The sequence below is a fragment of the Pinus tabuliformis genome, chromosome 1_1, assembly GCF_031772625.1.
Source record: "Pinus tabuliformis cultivar Carrire ecotype Pingquan chromosome 1_1, CPIR1, whole genome shotgun sequence".
Lineage (NCBI taxonomy): Eukaryota > Viridiplantae > Streptophyta > Pinopsida > Pinales > Pinaceae > Pinus > Pinus tabuliformis.
The window spans coordinates 840,050,485-840,056,161 of NC_142297.1; the positions used below are offsets into that span (position 1 = coordinate 840,050,485).

Genomic DNA, 5,677 nt, shown 5'->3' on the forward strand with positions numbered 1-5,677 from the left:
TTCTAGGTTCTTTGACTTTTCAATGACAACTGCTAAAACATCAAATTTGATTTGCAGCCTCCTCAAAACCTTCTCAACAGTCTTATGGTCACTTATATTTGTTTTCAATGAACTGAGTTCTTTGAGTATTTGTCATAGCATATATAGCTTAAGTCACAGGTTCGCCGAAAGTCTACCTTGAGTTTCAAAGTCTAGTGAACGTCCAAGCAAAGTTTAAATTAGGCTCACGTTCTGTTGGTTTTGTTCAGGGTCAGTTTTTCTACATTTGAATCTGTATTATCCTAATTGATTTTTGTTCCTATTACTATCAATGTGGGTGTTGTCTTGAAATTCATCATTCTAGATATTTCAATGCATCCAATGCATATTTTGTTTGACCTATAAAGATTTCATAATCTTACTCATTAACCTCTATGCCAATGAAGTACTTCGTCAAGCCCAAAATTTTCATATCAAATTCCTATTTCGTTGTTGATTTAAATTTTCTCTAATGACTCATAAATGCCTGCGATTTGAAGGTAGTTTCCTAACTGATTTTTGTTCCTATTACTATCAGTGTGGTGGGTCACAGGCCTAATCAGAGCCTATGACATCTTATTTTCCAGTGATGCTGCAACTATATAACCTTTGGGATATTACCCATATCAGCGATGTTGTAGTCTCGAAGGAATCATCATCTATGTTCATCTTTATCTCATGGGATTGCAAGGATACCAAAAGCTCATCTTTGGAAAGCCCTTCTAGGTTCTTTGGCTTTTTAATGACAACTGCTAAAACATCAAATTTGATTTGCAGCCTCCTCAAAACCTTCTCAACAATCTTATGTTCTTTTATATATTCACCATATGTTCTTGATTTGTTTTCTGCATTCATTGCCAGAGTCATAAACTGATTAACATACTCAAAATCCTTCATCTTCATATTCTTAAAAACTCTTAAGAGTCTGCAACTCGGTTTATTTTACTTTGCCTATGCCTTGATAGGCAATCTCCAAAGTGTCTCATGCTTGCTTAGCATAATTTGCTGCTGCATCTTTTGGAAAAAAATCGTTGTTTCAATCTTGGTTCCTTACTAAATAAGCCAAAGTGCCTTTGAATATTGTTTTCTTCCTCTATCGACATATGCTTGTGATTCAAAGGATTTCTTCCAAGGAGTCATCATCTCTATTCATACTTGTCGTAGGGGATAACAAGAATCCCATTAGCTCATTTAAATTGTCAGCCAACTCTCCATCCATCCTTCACGATTTGCTAGATATTGCTCAACAGTTTCAACACATTCCTCTGCTAACCAGAGCTTAATCCTCTGCAAAACTACCCCTATACCTTGATAATCTACAGTAATATCCTTCTTGTTGTTAGACTGAGAACATGGATTTTGGTCCTTAGGAATATGTTGACTTAGACGTTGATGCTTGGGCCCTTAGAGAACCGAAGCCCGCTATTTCTACCTTTTAATGATCATCTTGTCACTAAATATCAGGGGGGTAAGAGGAACCTCAAATTTTCCTTTCTCAAGACACTGATTGAATTAAATTATCCTTCCATCATTCTGCTACAAGAGACCATGGTTCCAGGCGATAAGGTCACTGAGGCCTTTCAAAATCTTTGTCTGTGTTGGCACACTTGTGCAATGGATTCAAATGGTTTATCAGACAAGATCCTCTCTTTATGGGATCCTATGTTAGTCTCCTTCGAAGCCTACTCATTAGCAGTTGGTATCATCCTAGAAGGCCATCTAAGAGGTTTTCCTTAGCCTCCTCAAAACCTTTTCAACAATCTTATGTTCACTTATATATTCACCATATGTTCTTGATTTGTTCTCTACATGCATTGCCAGAGTAATAAACTGATTAACATACTCAAAATCCTTCATCTTCATATTCTTAAAACTCCTAAGAGTCTGCAACTTGGTTTATTTTACTTTGCCTATGCCTTGATAGACAATCTCCAAAGTGTCTCATGCTTGCTTAGCATAATTTGTTGCTGCATCTTTTGGAAAAAATCATTGTTTCAATCCTGATTCCTTACTAAATAAGCCATAGTGCCTTTAAATATTTTTTTCTCCCTCTATTGACATATGCTTGTGATTCGAAGGAATTCTTCCAAGGAGTCACCATCTCTATTCATACTTGTCGTAGGGGATAACAAGGATCCCTTTAGCTCATTTAAATTGTCAGCCAGCTCTCCATCCATCCTTCACGATCTGCTAGATATTGTTCAACAGTTTCAGCACATTCCTCTGCTAACCAGAGCTTAATCCTCTGCAAAACTACCCCTGTACCTTGATAATCCACGGTAATATCCTTCTTGTTGTTACACTGAGAACATGGATTTTGGTCCTTAGGAATATATTAACTTAGACATTGATGCTTGGCATTTCAATCCTATGTCTGCATGAGAATGTTCAGTGGATTTGAGAGCGAGAATTTCTATTTGACTAGGAGCTTTTCATCCATTATAGATCCTAAGAAGCACAGAAATGATTGTTTCGGACATTTTTTGGACATGCAAAACATGGAGCCATCAGAGCTGGAGTCCATTCTTACACCAGACAGCCTGTTTGGGAAATTTTGTATGAAGAAATTTCTCAATGTAGTGCATCCCAGGATGGAAGAATCCTTCTTTGGCAATTTGGAGCACAGGCACTAGATAGGCAGGGGACTCCACCCCAGGAGCCAATTTTACAGCCTATTCCTCAAATTTTCCAAGTCTGTGTGGTTGGTTCATAGGCTTGCATTTTCTTTTGACCTGCCTCTGTCTATCTTTCATGTCAAGAGAGGGGTGGATTTCAAGGGTTCCTACATGGATAGCTTGAATTCTGTGAATATGAATCATGATGTTGACAATATTGTTGCAAGTGAAGGTAATGTCTTGCAGCTTCCTGAGAAGCCAAACCCTACAATTGTAGGGTTTACAGTGATGCCAGGTTTCAGGGTTGGCAAGAAGGCCATAGTGAGATGCCAGGTCTATGTAATGACTGCAACACCTGATCCTGCAATTAATGTTTTTGATCCGCTCTCGGCACCTCCCATGGAGGATCTGTAGGTTCATTGTTGTGTATCAAATATTTCTCCTTAGTTTTTGTTTTCAGGATCAATATGTGGGAGCACTCATTTTTGTTGTCGTAAATGCATTGTGTTTTGTTTTCCAAGTTTCTGAGAACACTTTGGATAAATTCCAGGGGATGTTCTAGGGAATTCAAAGATGAGAAAACTTTGGAGAAATTCCAGGGGATGCTTTGGGGAATTCAAAGCTGATAAAAATTTGCAGAAATTCCAGGAGATGTTATGGGGAATTCAATGTTTTTTATACTTGTGGATACTTTTTTGGGAAATTTATGGTTATTTTAGTCAAATCATCCACAACATTGTGCAAAGTTTTGTAAAAATTGCGGGGAGAATTTTGTGAAATGCATGATTGTTTTGTCAAACTATCTACAATATTGTGAAGATTTTGGTGACAGTCATTGTTGTTTTAGTCAAACAATCTTCAACATTATGAAGAATCGTGTGGGAACATTGTATGGAAATCGAAAGATATCTTTTAACATCTGTGAATGGCAATTTTTCGAAAATTTATGGCCATAAATTGCTCTTCCATTAAAGTCAATTATTAAATACTTGAAAGAGAATATCAGAATTTTAATAGTTAGTAAGTCACACAAAACTTATACAATCAGTAGCAAAAAGAAAATATAGCCAATAGCCATGGCAAGGGAAATTGTCTCACCTTGCAGCTCTAAGTCAGAGTTTCACAAAGTTGGGATCTATGTCCATAACCTGCATGCAGCCTGAAAGTGCATCTTTGAAGTCAGAGTTTCACAAAGTTGGGATCTATGTCCATAACCTGCATGCAGCTTGAAAGTGCATCTTTGAATCTACCAACAACCATCTGAGTGGCTGCACGGTTGCTATAGCGTAGCATTGATGCCCTAATATGGCTTTTTGACTTCTCACTTGGAAAGATGCATCTTATCCCTTGAGTATCATATTCTTCAGCTTTAGAAAAATCTCCTTCTGCATATGCTTGATTCCCCCTGTTCGAATGATCAGAGTATACATAATTTTTCTAAATCTTCTAGAAGCCAGAAAGATAATTCTTTAATCCATGTCATTATGAAAACACTTTTAGAATCTTGAATGCCATTCAATTAAGGTAAGGCAAAGTATGTTGAGGAAATTCCTTTTAAATGTACCAAATATGTGAATTCAATAAAAGTAGCAAAGTAATGTAATCTCATTTCATTGTAGTGAAGGAAAGAAGAACATTTGTACATAAAAGCTAGCAAAACTAAAAGCAAAAAAAATAATAATGGAATTTCTCTATCAGCTCCTAACTAAATGCAATCGTTGAACTTAAGAAATATTAATTACATTACTTACAGCCCAAAACAACAAAACGTTAACTAAATTTAGAAAGTGGAATATTAATTACATTCTTGTCTATCTTTCATGTCAAAAGAGGGGGTGGATTTCGAGGGTTCCTACATGGATAGCTTGAATTTTGTGAATATGAATCATGATGTTGACAATACTGTTGCAAGTGAAGGTAATGTCCCGCAGCTTCCTAAGAAGCCAAACCCTACAATTGTAGGGTTTACAGTGATGCCAGGTTTCAGGGTTGGCAAGAAGGCCATAGTGAGATGTCAAGTGTATGTAATGACTGCAACACTTGATCCTGCAATTAATGTTTTTGATCCGCTCTCGGCACCTCCCATGGAGGATCTGTAGGTTCATTGTTGTGTATCAAATATTTCTCCTTAGTTTTTGGTTTTAGGATCAATCTGTGAGAGTATTCATTTTGGTTGTCGTAAATGCATTGTGTTTTGTTTTCCAAGTTTCTGAGAAAACTTTGGAGAAATTCCAGGGGATGTTCTAGGGAATTCAAAGATGATAAAACTTTGGAGAAATTCCAGGGGATGTTCTGGGGAATCCAAAGCTGATAAAACTTTGGAGAAATTCCAGGAGATGTTTTGGGGAATTCAAAGATGTTTTTTATACTTGTGGATACTTTTTTGGGAAATTTATGGTTATTTTAGTCAAATCATCCACAACATTGTGGAGAGTTTTGTGAAAATTGTGGGGAGAATTTTGTGAAATTCATGATTGTTTTGTCAAACTATCTACAATATTGTGAAGATTTTGGTGACAGTAATTGTTTTTTTAGTCAAACAATCTTCAACATTATGAAGAATTATGTGGGAACATTGTATGGAAATCGAAAGATATCTTTTAACATCTGTGAATGACAATTTTTAGAAAATTTATGGTCATAAATTTCTCTTCCATTAAAGTCAATTATTAAACACTTAAAAGAGAATGTCAGAATTTTAATAGTCAGCAAGTCACACAAAACTTATACAATTAGTAGCAAAGATCAATTATAGCCAATAGCCATTGTAAGGGAAATTGTCTCACCTTGCAGCTCTAAGTCGAACTTTCACAAAGTTGGGATCTATGTCCGTAGCATGCATGCAGCCTGAAAGTGCATCTATGAATCTACCAACAGCCATCCGAGTGGCTGCACGGTTGCTATAGCATAGCACTGATGCCCTGATATGGCTTTCTGACTTCTCACTTGGCAAGATGCATCATATCCCTTGAGTATCATATTCTTCAGCTTTAGAAAAATCTCCTTTTGCATATTCTTGATTCCCCTTGTTTGAATGATTAGAG

The 5,677-nt window shown here is 36.5% G+C and overlaps 1 pseudogene; it reads left to right on the top strand.

Annotated features, from left to right (window-relative positions):
• Positions 1–2,402: 2,402 nt before the first annotated feature.
• LOC149216780 (protein GRAVITROPIC IN THE LIGHT 1 pseudogene) lies at positions 2,403–3,047 on the top strand (annotated as a pseudogene).
• The last annotated feature ends 2,630 nt before the right edge of the window (positions 3,048–5,677 follow it).